The following is a 17,094-nucleotide window of genomic DNA, read 5'->3' as shown; positions in this document are numbered from 1 at the left end:
AGTTCTAATAAATTCTGCCCAGGGTCGCCTGGGTGACTCAGTTGGTGGGTTGTCTGACTCTTGATTTTGGCCCAGGTCATGATCCCAGGGTTGTGAGATCAAACCCCCAGTCAGCTTGAAATTTTCTCTCTCCCCCTCCATCTGCCCCTCTCTCCTTTCTCTAAAATAAATAAATAAATCTTTTTTTTTAAAGTATGTCATGAAATCAAATAAATGGAAAAGGGTATGAAAATTTAACAAATAATGTCACATAAAGCAGGATACAATACAATGTTCTCTTAGACCAAAATATGGTTTCCAAAGTCTCAGATGAGTTTGCTTCTTCTTTTCTTTTCTTTTTTTTTCTTTTTTTTTTTCCAGATGACTTTGCTTCTTAGGCCATTCTTGGGTATATCTTAGTGAATCAACAAGAAATTCTAAAACTTGGCCATTTTGAACTAAAACTGTTTCTCAGTTAAGCCAAACTACATGGAAGGAGACAGAAAGTAGAAATCCCCTGTTGAAAAAAAAAGAAAAGAAAAAGAAATCCCCTGTTGAAATAAATCTTTTCTCATTTTCCAGTTGCAAAAGTTCATGATCCTATGTCAAAGGTAGCCTGTCAACCATCTTGGAATTTTTGGAATACTCTCCTTCACTTTGACTTCCTTTCCCTCCCTCAAATAACCAGGGCCACTAAGATCTAGGGACTTTCCTTCAATATAACTTCTGACTCTAATTTGCATTTTTGTCTCAGTGCAAAGATGTTGTCAGGAAGGTCATAGGATTTACAGAAATATACCAATTAACAGAATGTAAAGATTCTTTATTGGCAATGTTTATGGTAACTTACGAAGGCTGTTACACAAATCAAGAAACAACAAAGTATTCCTTAAGAAGAATTTCCTAAAACCCCCAGGGTTCCAGAAGAAAAGGGGTATGAAGCTATGAATTATACCACCCATATGAAGTAAGGATTCTTTCCACTGCAGAAGCTCCCTTTGACATGCTCATTTGGTTTTATACCATCCTGTCCTTCCAGCCCACTCCTGACTGTTTTGTAGTTTGGCTACAGGTATCATATCAGGACCAAATAAGTGTAAAGCAATTTATTTCCAACATTTATTGCAAAATTAATTAAAATGAAGGTCCATTTCTAGTACCATCCCAGAACAGGCATAGGCCTAGAACCTTGTCCAGAGTCCATGTCTGCAGGAGATTTTTATGAAATTTGACAAGCTGATTCTAAAATTCATGTATAAGAGAAAAGGGACAAGAGTAGTTAGTTGAATTTGAAAACTAAGAATAAAGATAGCTACATTATATTGAAGGATACATGGGTGGCTCAATTGGTTAAGCGTCTGACTCTTGATTTTGGCTCAGGTCTTGGTCTCAGGGTTGTGAGTTCAAGCCCCACATTGGGCTCCTACTTAAAAAAATAAATTTGTTAAAAAATTATTAAGATTTAGGGGTGCCTGGGTGGCTCAGTGGGTTAAGCCTCTGCCTTCGGCTCAGGTCATGATCTCAGGGTCGTGGGATCGAGCCCCGTGTCGGGCTCTCTGCTTGGCAAGGAGCCTGCTTCCCCCTCTCTCTCTGCCTGCTTCTCTGCCTACTTGTGATCTGTCTGTCAAATAAAATCTTTTTAAAAATTTATTAAGATTTATATTTAAAATATTATATTGAGATTTATTTAAAAGTTATTAAAGTGTCTATTATTAGCATACGGCTAGACAAATAAACCAGCAGAAGAATATACAGAAACTAAAAGCAGATCATCAAATAAATGGTAATTTGGAACACAACAAAGAAAGCATTAAAATAACCAGAGAAAGCATAAGTAATTTAACAAATGATGTTGGGGCAACCGACTCTCCATTTGGAAGAAAACTAACATTTCCTACCATAAGTGAAACAGAAAAATAAATTTTACATGAATTTAGGACCTAAATATGAAAATGTAAAATATCCTTTTAGAGGGAAATATGTACTTGTTTTATAATGAGGGTTGGAAAGAATTTTTTAATTTTTTTTTTTTTTTTAGATTTTATTTATTTGACAGACAGAGATCACAAGTAGGCAGAGAGGCAGGCAGAGAGAGAGGGGATGAAGCAGGCTCCCTGCCGAGCAGAGAGCCCGATGTGGGGCTCGATCCCGGGACCCTGGGATCATGACCTGAGCCGACGGCAGAGGCTTCAACCCACTGAGCCACCCAGGCGCCCCAAGAATTTTTATTTTAAAAAAATTTAAGAGGCAAAGACTAAGAAAAAATATAAATTTTAATACTTTACAACTAAAATTTTCTCATTGACAAAATAACCCATAAGTGAAATTGAATGTATTAGGAACAGATTGGAAAAGCATATTTGCAAAGCATATAGCAAACGAAAGATTTTTATCCAGAACGTCTATGAAGACTTTTGCAACTTTTTTTTCATAATTCTTAAAGAGAAAGCAATTAATGGAAGAAAAAAGCAGAGTGACCTATTAACATGAAAGATGCACCGCATTAATACTACTCAGAAAAATGCAATTAAAACAGCAAAAATGGGGCACCTAGGTGGGTCAGTCGGTTAAATGTCTGCCTTTGGTTCGGGTCATACTCTCAGGGTTCTGGGATGGAGCCCTGCATCAGGCTCCCTACTCAGTGGGAAGCCTGCTTCTTCTGTCCCTTTTCCCTTCTAGTGCAAGATCTCTCTCCCTCTCTCTCCAAAAAATAAACAAATAAAATCTTTTTAAACCAGCAAAAATGAGGGCGCCTGGGTGGCTCAGTGGGTTGGATCCTCTGCCTTTGGCTCAGGTCGTGATCTCAGGGTCCTGGGATCGAGCCCCGCATCGGGCTCTCTGCTCAGCGGGGAGCCTGCTTCTTCCTCTCTCTCTCTCTACCTACTTGTGATCTCTGTCAAATAAATAAATAAAAATCTTTAAAAAAAAAAACCAGCAAAAATGAGTTTCATGAACATCAGTTTACAAAAATAAGCCCAGTAATTTCAAGTTTTGGCCATCATGCATGGAAACATGAATTCTCTCATATACTGCTGGTAAAAATGTAAAATTTGGACAACCCAGTTAGAAAGCATTTTGGCATTATCCTGCCAGCTAGTTATTCCATTCTAGTGTGCTCCCTGGAAAAATTGTCCACCATATGCAAACAGAGACATGTATAAGAATGTACATTGCAACGATTTCTGAAATTGAGGAACACTGGAAACAATATAAATTTTCGTCAGTCTTGAACTGGACAAAACATTCTGATTTATGCATACATCAAAATATCACAAATAAACCATATCTGCATGTTTCAATGTGAATAAATCATATAAAACAAATTTAACTTTAAAAAAGCAAACTGCATAAAGATAGACACAGTTTGACAACATTTATATAAACTTTTTTAAAGATTTTATTTATTTGACAGAAAGAGCATAAGTAAGGGATGCGGCATCAGGGGGAGAGGGAGAACAGGGAGTCCAATTCGGGACTCGATCCCAGGACCCTGGGATTATGACCTGACCTTAACTGACTATGCCACCCAGGCACCCCATTATATAAACTTTTGAAACAGAAAATCTATGTACTTATTTGACACACATCATTTTCTAGAGTGAAATTTTTATTATTATAAAATATCCCTCTTTGTCTCTAGTAACATTTTTGTCTTAAAAGTCTATTCTGTCTAAGATTAGTATAGCCCCTCCAGCTCTTTTTTTTAAGATTTTATTTATTTATTTGACAGCAAGAGTGATCACAAGTAGGCAGAGAGGCAGGCAGAGAGTGTGGGGGAAGCAGGCTCCCTGCTGAGCAGAGAGCCCGATGCGGGGCTCGAACCCAAGACCCTGGATCAGGACCTGAGCCGAAGGCAGAGGATTAACCCACTGAGCCACCCAGGCGCCCTTATTGTCTTTTATTTTTTTTAAGATTTTATCTATTTATTTGTCAGGGAGAGAGAGAGCACAAGCAGGGGGAACAGCAGGCAGAGGGAGAAGCAGGTTCCCCACTGAGCAGGGAGCCCGAGGCGGAACTCGATCCCAGAACACTGGGATCACAACCCGAACCGAAGGCAGATGTTCAACCATCTGAGCCACCCAGGCATCCCAATTTTATTGTCTTTTTAATACACTTTTACTTTACTTTTTAGATAAGTTTTAGGTTCACAGCAAAATTGAACAAAAGTACAGAAAGTTCCCAAATACCCCTTGGTCCAGCATATGCATGGCCTCCCCCACTATCAACATTCTGTAGTAGCAGAGTGCATTTGCTACAGTTGAATCTACATGATACATCATTATCACCAAAAGTCCACAGTTTTTATTAGGGTTCATTCTTTGTGTTTTAAATTCTATGGATTTTGACAAATGTATAATGACATATATCCACCACTATAGTACCATGCGACATAGTTTCTCTGCTCTAAAAATCCTCTGTATCTATTTATCCCTTCCTCCCCTCCAGCCCCTGGCAACCACTGATCTTATTACTGTATCCATAATTTTGCCTTTTCTAGAATGTCATGTAGTTGAAACCACACAATATTAAACCTTGTCAGATTAGCTTCTTTTACTTAGTGTAATAAACACTTAAGGTCCCTTGGTGTCTTTTCACAGTATGAAAAGGCCATGCCATTTCTTTTTAGCACTAATATTCCATTGTCTGTATGTACCACAGTTTGTTTATTCTAACAAAAGACATTGTGATTGCTGCCAAGTTTTCAGTTATGGATAAAGCTGCTATAAACATCCATGTGCATCCATACTTTTTTTGTGGACATAACTTTCAAACTCCTTTGGGTAAATACCAATGTGACTGCTATATTGCATTGTAAGAATATATTTAGTCACGTACACACACACAAACCCAGTTTCATTGAGATATAATTAACATGTATCACTGAATGAGTTTCCAGTTTACAGCATCAAGGTTTGATTTACGTATTGTGAAATGATTACCACAATAAGTTCAGTTAACAACTGCCATCTAATATAGATACAATAAAAAGAAATGGGAAGAAAAATAACTAAATTCTCTTGGTAATGAGAACTCTTAGGATTTATTCTCTCAACAACATAACAATAACTCTCTTCATATGTATCATTCAGCAGTTGGAAACCATACTCATCATGTTGTACATTATGTCCTTAATACCTATTTATCTTGTAACTTAAAAGTTGGTAGCTTTTGACCACCTTTCTCCAATTCCCCTTCCTCCCACCCCTGCCTCCGGAAACCACAAATCTGATCTCTTTTTTCTAGTAGTTTTGTTGTTGTTTACATTCCACATGGATGTGAGGTCATCCAGTATTTGCTTTCTCTAACCTATTTCACTTAGCATAATGCCCTCAAAGTCCATCTGTGTTGTTGCAAATGGCAAGATTTCCTCATTTTTTAAATTAGTATGTTTAGTTTTTTAAATATTTTTTAAGATTTTATTTATTTACTTAAGAGAGAGCATGAGCAGGAGGAGGGGCAGAGGGAGAGGGAGAAGCAGACTTCCCACTGAGCAGGGAGCCTGACGAGGGACTCCATCCCAGGACCTGGAGATCATGACCTTAGCTGAAGGCAGATGTTTAACCAACTGAGCCACCCAGGTGCTCCTAGTATGTTTAGTTTTATAAGAAACTGCCAAAATGTGTTCAAAACTGCCTGTACCATTTTGCATTTCTACCTACAATCAGTGAGCATTCCTGTTGCTCCACACTTTCACCAGCATTTGGTGGTGTCAGTGTTTTGGATCTGCACCATTCTAATAGGTGTGCAAGTGAAATGCCATTATTCTGTCACCTTCGTTTTTTAATATGGTAATTTTGCTAGATATAGAATTCTTGGTTTACAGAGTAGTTTTTATTTTTCCTTTCAGCTCTTTATTTTTTCTTTTTCTTCTTGAGGTATAACTGACATATACCATAGTGTAAGTTAAAGTGTACAATATCTTGATATGACATATTTATATATTACAATATGATTACCACCATAGTGTAGGCTTTCTTTACTCTTTCTATCCCCTTTGTTCTGCTCTAACGGGGTTGTTTCAAAATTCCTGCCCTCTAGTTTATCTCTTCTGCTTTCCATTTGCTCTACTCTGATGCAGATGCTCTCTACTGCTTTTTTTCCCCATTTCACTCACAGAATTCTTCAGCTCTAGGGACTCTGTTTGACTATTATGATTTCTATCTCTTTGTTAAATACTCCATTTCGTTCGTGTGTTTTTCCTCATTTCACTGGACTGAGTTTCCTTGCAGCTGATTTGAGTTTCTTCAAAACAGCTATTTTGAATTCTTTGCTAGCTAGATCACTGAAGTCCATGCCTTTGAGCTCAAGTATTAGAGAATTGTTATCTTTTAGTGATGACACGTTTTCTTTATTCATCTTCCTTGTGGTTTTGCATTGCTGTTTTCACATTTGAAGTAGCAGACACCTCCTCAAATCATTACTAGTTGCCTTCAAATGTGGTATATTACTCATTGGTCCTGTTCTGTCTGGGGCTTCTCCACCTTTGTATAGAAACTCTGGTGACACACTTCTTGCTCCCTCTTGTGGCAGAATTCTTAAACTTTTATGTCCTTCCTGGTTTTTGTAATTCACCAACCGGATTGCTCAAACCTCTCTCCTTTGTTTTCCAGAAGATGGCACTCAAGCTCAAGTTTGAAGATTCTCCCATGCCCACAGATCTTGGTCTGATTTTCTGATAACACTCCATTTACTGATTACTAGACTCACTCTTTTTTTTTTTTTTAATTAACATATAATGTATTATTTGCTTCAGGGGTACAGGTCTGTGAATCATCAGTCTTACACAATTCACAGCATTCACCATAGCACATACCCTCCCCAGTATCCATAATCCAGTCACACTATCCCTCCCCCACCACCCCCCAGCAACCCTCAGTTTGTTTCTTGAAATTAAGAGTCTCTTATGACTAGACTCACTCTTGTGGCCACACTCAGGAATGTACACAAGGAGCCAACCACAGTGGAGGAAGAGTGGGAAAAGATGTGGGTTTGGTACTCAGGGTGTTCAGGGCAGACAATCCCAGTGGGAGATCCTTGGGTGAAGCTCTGACACAAGCTCACGGGCAGACTTCCTGCAGAAATCTGAGGGTAGTCATTGGGAACTGTGTCCCTTTAATGTCTTTGATAATCTTATATGCCTCTTTCCTAATCTCCCTCCCCACACCTCAAAGAAACTGGTTACTCTCCAGCATGTCTCACACATGAGGTTCATAAATATGTAGATTAACATTTTTCATCAAATTTGAGAAGTTTTTGGATATTATATATGCCTTTCTCTCCTCTCCTTCTGGGACTCTCATTGTTTTGTTGATATGTCTGGTGGTATACCATGGGTCTCTGAGACTGTTCACTTTTCCTCATTCCCCCTGTGCTTTCTGAGTGTCTAGACTGTAAAATCCCTACTGAGCTATTCTCAAATTCACTGATTCTTTCCATTGCCAGCTTAAATGTGATTTAAAAATTAAAAAAAAAAATCTACTGATTTTTTTTCACTTCACTCATTGTACTTTGCAAGTCCACATCTCCCATGTTTTTTAATAATTTCTTTTTATTGATGATCTCTATTTGATGAGCCAGTGTCATCATATTTTTCTTTTAATCTTTAAGCATTGTTTTTCCTTTTAGTTCTTTGAACATATTTATAATAGCTTCTTTGAACAATTTTCCTGTTAAGTCCAGAATCTGGAAACCCTGGGAGATAGTTTCTATTGACTGTTATTTAGAATGGAAAACCTTTACTGATCTATCTTCAAATTCAATGATTCTTACTTATGCCAGATCAATCCTTTTAAACACATTTAGACTTGTTTTATGGCCCAGAATATGGTCTCAGTGAGTATGCCATGTGTACAGATTCAATTTACTTAACAGATACAAAGCTGTTCTGCCTTTTCTATTTAATTTTGTGTTGGATTTAGTATACCCTATTTTTCAAAATATTTGTCCCCCTCCTCTAAGTTATGAAATTTACTAGCATAATGTTTTTCATAATATCCTCTTCTCTGTAATATCTATAGATACTATAATCTACTTAATGGAATACACTGGAGTTTTCTGTGAATTCTCCCAGATTTTCTGCATGTCGCCTGCAAACAAAGACTTTATATCTTCGTTCCTAATCTGTATACATTTTATTTCCCCTTTTGCCTTACTTGCAACAATAAGGGTTTCTGGTACAATTTTGAAAAAGAGTGGTAAGAGGGGACATCCTTGCTTTATAATAGATCTTAATGCAAAAGCTTTGAGTTTCTCATCATTAAATATGTTAGCTGTAGGCCTTTTTGTAGTCTTTACCAAGCTGAGAAACTTCCACTCTATTCCTAGTTTACTGAAATTTTTTTTTAATCACAAATTAGTGTGGGATTCCACACATAATGGATTATAAAGCCATAAAAAGGGAGGAACATGACATTTGCAACATAAATGGACCTTGAGAGCATTTTGCTAAGTAAAATAAGTCAGAGAAAGAAAGACATGATCTCACTTGTATTTTTTTCTTTTATTATTAAGTAGGCTCCATTCCCAACATGAGGCTTGAACTCATGATCCTGAGATCAAGAGTCACATGCCCTATCAACTGAGCCAGTCAGGCACCACAATCTGTATTTTAACATATGATCTCACTTGTATTTGTATGTGGAATCAAAAAAGAAAGGAAGAAAAAAGGAAGGAAGGGAGGGAGAGGGAGAGAAAAAGAAATACTACATGGCTCATATGGGTTCTCCTCTTTGGATCTCACAAGGATGAACTCAAGCTGCTGGCTGATCATCGGGTCTCACGTGGTGAGATGAGGACCCTCTTCCAACCTAACTGGGTTTTTGCATAATTCTTTTCCTTTTCATGATTTGCAGGTGGCCTCTCTCCATCCTCAAGCCAGCAATGGTAGGTCAAGTCTTTCTCATACTTTGAGTCTCTCTGCCTCCCTCTTCTGCTTTTAAGAGTTCATGTTTTTATATTGGACCCTCATGGATAATTCAGCATAACCTCCTTATTTTAAGGTCAACTGATTAGTCATCTTAATTACATCTGCAAAGTCCTTTTTACCAAGTAATGTAACATTCATGGATGTAACACCAGAAGTAAAAATCACAGAGGCCAAAATTCTGCCTACCATAGTGGGTAATATACTATGGTATATTCATCCAACAGAGTAATACTCAGTTGAAGGAAGGATGGAAAGAAGGAAAGAAACATACAACATAGATAAATATCAAATATTATGCTAAGTGAAAAATGCTTACACAGTAGCATATATATATGATTCCACTCATGTCTAATGACAACTATTTTATAATATACTCTTCTGCCTGGCCACCTGCATGTTCCTTTGACAATCATCACTTCCAAAAGCAGTAACATGTTTTAGAAATTTTTTAGAAAATAAAAATATCTTGGGGCGCCTGGGTGGCTCAGTGGGTTAAGCCTCTGCCTTTGGCTCCGGTCGTGATCCCAGTGTCCTGGGATAGAGCCCCGCATCGGGCTCTCTGCTCGGCGGGGAGCCTGCTTCTCCCTCTCTCTCTGCCTGCCTCTCTGCCTACTTGTGATCTCTGGCTGTCAAATAAATAAGCTTTAAAAAAAAATCTGAAAATAAAACTATCAGTAATAGAATCTCATTCAGCCATTTATTTTTTTTTTTATTTGAGAGAGAAAGAGAGGGAACGAGAACAAGGGAGGGGCAGAGGGAGGGAGAGGCAGACTCCCCACTGAGCAGGGAGCCTGATGGCTGGACTCGATCCCAGGACCCTGGTATCATGACCTGAGCTGAAGGCAGACGCTTTACCAACTGAGCCACCCAGGTGCCCCAGCCATTTATTTTTTAAGATTTTATTTTTAGATAATGTATATACCCAATGCGGGGTTCAAACTCACAACCCCAAGATCAAGAGTTGAATGCTCCACTGACTGAGCCAGCCAGGTGCCCCTCATTCAGCCATTTAAAAAGTTATGTTTAAAGATTTTTCAATCGTAAATGAAAATACTCACCAGCTGGAGAAACTGTGATAAGTTACTTAACCTCTCTGTTGAAATAATATTATCTATAATTTTGGAGAAGATTAAATTAAATGATACAGCAATTCTCAAAGTGCTGGTCTCTGGACCAGCAGCATCAGGATCACTTGGTACTTGATAGAAATGCAAATTATTTAGCCTCACCTCCAAGTGGGGACTTGGATGCATCATGCTCAAGTTTGTGAACCACTGGGATAAAGTATTTAAAACATCACATACATAGTGATGATCATAACTATCAATTTCTAATATGTAGCACATGAAAAGCATTATGCTAGGGTTTTATATGCCTAATATTACTTAACCACCATGACAATTCGGTGAGGTATCACTACATCCACTTTATAAATGAGGAAACTTAGGTTCAGGGAAGATAAGGAGCTCAGATTCATTCTCTACTCAGGTTTCCCGTTTTTGTTTGTTTGTTTCTGTTTTAAGGTTTTATTTATTTGACAGAGAGAGACACAGTGAGAGGGGGAACACAAGCAGGGGGAGGGGAGAGGGAAAAGCAGGCTTCCTACTGAGCAGGGAGCCTGATGTGGGGCTGGATCCCAGGACCCTGGGATCACAACTTGAGCTGAAGGCAGCCCCTTAACAACTGAGCCACCCAGACACCCCAGGTTTCATTGTTTTGAGACATCAATGTAATAAGCCACAGATTCACTCACCTCATCAATCACATGCTTAGAGGTCTCTAGTTTATCACCTCATTTTATGGATTAAAAAAAGTAATTCCCAGAGAAAGAAAGTGATTTGCGAGGAGACAGTTAATGGCAGAGCCTAATAATAATGATGATGATGATATTATGATGAATTTTTACATAAAAAATAAACATTTTATTAAATAGCTAAAGAAATGTATCCAGAGAAAATAAGCTTTTTTTTTTTTAAGATTTTTATTTATTTGTTTTACAGAGAGAGATCACAGTAGACAGAAAGGCAGGCAGAGAGAAAGAGAGAGGGAAGCAGGCTCCCTGCTGAGCAGAGAGCCCAATGCGGGACTCGATCCCAAGACTCTGAGATCATGACCTGAGCTGAAGGCAGCGGCTCAACCCACTGAGCCACCCAGGCGCCCCAAAAATAAGCTTGTTTATGCCTATTAGCCTCTTAATGAGGAGAGTTGCTCACAGAGTTGAGAATACTGGAAGCAACATCAATTGTCAACTAAAACACAAGGCAGGGGCACCTGGGTGGCTCAGTGGGTTGAGGCCTCTGCCTTCGGCTCAGGTCATGATCCCGGGGTCCTAGGATCGAACCCCATGTGGGGCTCTCTGCTTAGCGGGGAGCCTACTTCCCTTCCTCTCTGTCTCTGCCCACCTCTCTGCCTGCTTGTGATCTCTGTCAAATAAATTTTTAAAATAAAAAAAAAACACAAGGCAAATAATCAAGTGGTTTTCCTTGCTCTTGATAAGTCAAAAAACGTTACTAGTCACTTATTTCTTTTTTTAAGATTTTATTTATTTATTTGACAGAAAGAGATCACAAGGAGGCAGAGAGGCAGGCAGAGAGAGAGGAGGAAGCAGGCTCCCTGCTGAGCAGAGAGCCATGATTGGGGGCTCAATCCCAGGATCCGGGGATCATGACCTGAGCCCAAGGCAGAGGCTTTAACCCACTGAGCCACCCAGGCACCCCTAGTCAATTATTATTGTTTATTTAGAATGTCAACAAAAAGTTTGACAAAAAGCAAAATTAGACCTATAAATAAAGAGAACAACCTTATGGCTGATGGCTGCCAGAGGGGAGGGTGGTGGGGAGTAGGCAAAATGGGTGAAGGGGAGTGGGAAATACTGACTTGCAGTTATGGAATGAATATGTCACGGGAATAAAAAACATAGCATAAGGAATATAGCCAATGATATTGTCAGTGATAGCACTATATGATGACAAAGAAGAGCTACACTTGCGGTGAGCATAGCATTATGTATAAACTTCTCCAATACTATGTTGTACACCCAAAACTAATGTAACATTGCATGCCAACTATACTCAAATTAAAATTTTTTTAATAAAATTTTTAAAAAACAGTAAGTTTCAAATGATTGGAGAACTAGTTCTTATAAACAGTCTATGTATAAATACAGGAGAGAATATTTTCAAACAGGTTGAAAAAACACTAATTCAGTACAACCTGAAGTAGAATCTGTGTTATAACTGGTTATAATGAAAATATAGAGCAGAAAAAGGTTGGGCAGAATTAGGAGTTAGAGAGGTCTTAGGCATGTTGTACCTGACGTATCTATGGAACAGGCAAACAGCTCCACGAGGCAGCTGGACATATGGTTCTGAACTTAGGAGGGAAACCCAAGATGAAAACTAATTCCATTTGTTTATCTTTTTTAATACAGCTATTAGAGAAATTTAAATTACATATATGGCTTTTTCTGTTGGATCAAGTCTCTGTTCCACCTCTCTATTATTAACCCTGGATTAGTTAATAATCCAGGGTTAATTAGGTGGTCAACTCTCATTCTGGTCTTTGCCTTTCATCACCTAACCCAGGGGCTAATAACGGAGAGGTGGAACAAAGACTTGATCCAGCAGAAAAAGCTCAAAGAAGATCATGTCCTTGATTCTTGGTATAGACAGAAAGACAGGGAAATTGCCTCCCAGGGTATCTTTATCCAAGGTGAGCCAGGTGCCATTTGCAAAGACTGGGAAGCAGAGACAAAGATATTGGAGGGAAATAAGAGTTAGAAAGGTCTTGGGCATGTTGTGTCTGAAGCATCTGTGGAACAGGCAGATGGAAATCTCCAGGAGGCAGTTGGATGTGTGGTTCTGAGCTCAGAAGGGAGGAAGCCCAAGATGAAGGTGAGAATAGCAGAGTAACTGGCATTTTGGTGGTAACTGAAACCAGCAGTGAATGAGATGGCTCACAGGGAAAGACACAACTCCACACAGGAGCCTGGAAGAATAGGCCATGAAAAATGAGGAAAAAATATACAAAAGGTAAAAACAAAACTAGCAATTTACATTAAACACATAGTTCTTCACTTACAGAAAATGAACAGAAAATGAAGAAGCAGGGATGATTTCTAAAAACCAAGGGCATAATGGTAAGAACTAAGATAATCAAAACAACTGAATGTGGCTAAAATAAAATCACAGCAAGAAATGAAAGAAAATCTGCTTTGAGTTCCCCATGGTGCTTTTACAGATTAGAGTAGAAAACTGCTTAAGGACTGATTTTTAATAATAAGGAACCATCAGAGATCAAGAGATAATTCTCAAAAATTGAAAAACTTGATTACCAAATTGTGAAGAACAAACTCAAAACTCTTTAGAGAAGACCTGAAATAGAATGGATGGACATAAATGACCAACTCTGCAAATTTCCTAGAATGTAGAATGGAAGACAGACTGCCAAATGCACATGGGAGGTAAAGCCTTCTCTCCTGATAATATAGAAAAGTAACAGTTTTCCAGCTTATCAGCCATCACAAAAGTAGAAACTCACTTGCCCTCTCTTATCTGCTGGGCAACATCTGCTCAAGAGATCCTAACAACCTGTCTATCAAATTACTCAGGAAATACACAACCTAGATCAAGTAAAGGTCAATAACTACCCGATATAAGAGGAACCAGAATCCTGAGAAAACAAGTCCAAGCAACATAATTAGTATACAAAGACAATGGTATTGGCTCACATACCCAGAAGAGCTAACATGTAAATAACAAGGATTCCAGTAAATTAAAGGAACAGACGGAAGAGAATTAATCATGATGTAAATAAGATACTTTCAGAGTTGAAAGCCTTTGAGTTTTCACACTGAAAGAGACATGCTAAAAAGATTCAGCATCAAAATAAAACAAAACTTTGGTTTCAGCTCTGACATTTAAAGAGCCTGGGAGTCACCACTAAATTTAAATTTAAATTTAAATAAAATTTAAAATTTTATTAATAAAGTTATTAAATTTTATTATTAAATATTTCTTTCAAAGAAAGAAAGAAGTGAGAAAAAGTATTGGTAAGTAATAAATAAGAGAAAAAGGATTACTGTCCAAATTACATAAGGGATTTTTACAAGGTCATAAAAAATAGAGGAAAGTGAGCAAATATATAAACAAGGCATTCCACAGAAGAAACATATCACTGTTACTCAATAATTCACTAGTAAATAGTAAACCAACCATGGTAGGTATTCAGTGATGGGAAATAGGAAGTCTTGGTATCAGCAGGAGCCTCCTGTGTCACAGGATCTTTGAACTCTACCCCGTGAACGGCCGGCAGTCCATAAAGTGGAAGAAACACTAACTGATGAACATTTTTTTTTAATTTTTTTTTAATTTATTTATTTGTCAGAGAGAGAGCGAGCGAGCACAGGCAGACAGAGTGGTAGGCAGAGGCAGAGGGAGAAGCAGGCTCCCCGAGGAGCAAGGAGCCCGATGTGGGACTCGATCCCAGGACGCTGGGATCATGACCTGAGCCGAAGGCAGCTGCCCAACCAACTGAGCCACCCAGGTGTCCCTGATGAACATTTTAGACAAGTTACTGAAAACAAGCTGGAGATGTAGAAGAGAAGCATAAAGACTGGAACAAAGAGAAAATGAAGCTATGGTAGGCTACAAGGATAAGACAGAAAAAACAAATTTAAGAAATATTAACAATTTAAACGAAACAAGAATGGGATGACTAACAAGATGGATAGGAGAACTGAGATACAGAGTGGTTTAGGACCTGCTTCTTATCACTTGGATGACTGGCTAAGCAGTGTTAACATCTGACAGAGATTAATGAAACACGAGTACTTCCTAATTATGGATGTTGCTTCTGAACAAGTTATACACAGGGGACCAGCAGCTAGGTACACTGGAAAGACAAAATCTGGAGTCCCACAGGTGCTCCTCAGCTATAAGCACAGAGAGGATGGAACCCAGGAGGGAAGATGAGAATAACAAGAAGCAGAGAGACTGGGACAGGCCCCTGAGATGAGGATAATGTTTAAGGGCAAAAGGATAAAAGAAAGCACGACAAAATAGAAAATCTAGACAAAGGCACAAGCCATTTGGGGTGATGTCATAGAAACCAACAAGAGACTCTCAGAAGAGAACAGTCAACAGTGTCCATTAGGCAGCATGCACTGGTAACAGCCATCATTTTATATTTAATTTTATAATTACGTCATTGTGATCTTACCAAAGGAGATTAAGACAACTGGAAAGGAAGAAGCAAGAATGGTCTTAAATGTCAAACAGAATTATGGACATAAAAGCCAAAGAGTAGGGTGCCTGGGTGGCATTGGACATCTAGATGTCATTGGACATCTGCCTTCAGCTCAGGGCATGGTCCCAGGGTCCTGGGATGGAGCCCTACATCGGGCTCCCTGCTTGGTGGGAGGTCTGCTTCTCCCTTTCCCACTCCCCCGGCTTGTGTTCCCTCTTCCTTGTGTCCCTGTCAAATGGATGGATAAAATCTTAAAAAAAAAAAAAAAAAAGAAAAGAAAAGAAAGAAAGAAAAAGAAGAAGAAGAAGAAAGAAGTAGGAAGAAGAAGAAGAAGGAAGAAGGAAGAAGAAGAAGGAAGAAGAAGAAGAAGAAGAGCGTGTGACTCTTGATCCTGAGGTTCTGTGATCTAGCCTCACAGCAGGCTCTCTGCTCTGCAGGGAGTCTGTTTCTCCCTCTCCCTTTCCCCCTGCCTGCTGCTCCCCGTTTGTGTGCGCGCTCTTTCTCTTCTTTGTCAAATAAATTTAAAAAATAAATCTTAAAAAAAAAAAAAAAGCCAAAGAGTAGAACACTGAACTATCTGTGACACCAATAAATACAGCCTATTGCGGGGGGGGGGATCATTTACTTAAATATCATTAAAGGAGATACACTTGATTGCTTCCTCCAGATACTCTACATTTTATCCCTGGATCATACAGGAACATCAGAAAATGGTCTAGAGCACTGCTGCCAATTTGGTAGGCACTAGTCACATGTGGCAACTAAGCACTTAAAATGTTGAAATGTGACTTAAGAACTAAATTTTAATTGTTCTAAATGAAATATCTACCTGTGGCTAGTGGTTACTGTACTGGACATCATACAGTACCAGACATAATATTTTGATTCTCTGAAAATCTATATATTCACTGAGTTTTCCCTTAGCTCTAGAGACTTCTGTTCCCACTGAAGAACTGCTCAATGAAAGAGGCTACATTTCTTTTAGGGAAGTTGTTGAAAGGCTGCACACTTCATCATCCATATAGAGTGCAAGAAAGGAACTTTTTTTTTAGACTTTAATGCTAGGAAGTCTTCATGCCCCATTAACAATCAATGTGGTTTCTCTTTATGGAAAATGTGAGTCATATAACATGTGTGTATTGTTCCATGACTATCAGAAAGATCAGAAATAAATCTGCAGCCCATCTTTGATAACTCTGTAATATCACAAAACCTGTCCATACCTATATATTACTTCATCTTGTTCTTGATCTGCTACTGTATATTTTCCCTGTTGTTGATTTGTAATTTCTACATTTCCATTCTAATCTAACTCTTAAAAGTCTCATACAAGGCCTTATAAATAAACTGGGAATAAGAAATAAACAATTCACCTGGGATCTGTTCATTTTCTGCTGGTTTTGGAAGAGTATGGAGAAGTATAAAGGTAGAGCTGGGAAGAAGGAAGTAAGAATGAAGTCAAGAAAAATATGGCCTGCCTTGCAGCTCCTGGATTCACCTTTCAAAAATTTTCCACAGAAGAAGCAGTTTAAACAACATAAGACATATGAATGACTAGATCATATTGAGCTTAGACATGTAATCTTTGAGTAGGAGAAAGTAAACATACACATCCCATTGATTATATTAATATTTTGCCTATGACTTAAGCACACACACAAAAAAACCTTAAAATAGAACCAATATATCTGAATTTATTCAGGATAATATATACATTCAGGAAACTAATATAAAAAGTGTTTTCTTTAAACTGATGTGGTTAGAAATACCAAGATTGCACTGTTTTCCCATAATACCAAGATTGCACTGTTTTCCTATGAATGTGATACTGAAAACATTGCTGAACAATTCACAGAGGGGCACCTGGTTGGCTCAGTGGGTTAAGCCTCTGCCTTTGGCTCAGGTCATGGTCTCGGGGTCCTGGGATTGAGCCCTGAATCGGG

General features: G+C 38.5%; 1 long non-coding RNA gene across 1 annotated transcript in view; it reads right to left on the bottom strand.

The window, feature by feature from the left end:
* Positions 1-17,094, bottom strand: part of LOC308354972 — a 53,355-nt gene that overhangs the window by 17,457 nt on the left and 18,804 nt on the right. The window lies entirely within an intron of this gene.

The sequence above is a fragment of the Martes martes genome (genome assembly GCF_963455335.1).
Source record: "Martes martes genome assembly, chromosome: 14".
Classification (NCBI taxonomy): Eukaryota; Metazoa; Chordata; class Mammalia; order Carnivora; family Mustelidae; genus Martes; species Martes martes.
The sequence above is the reverse complement of the archived record's forward strand: the minus strand, read 5'-3'. Positions and strand labels throughout refer to the sequence as shown.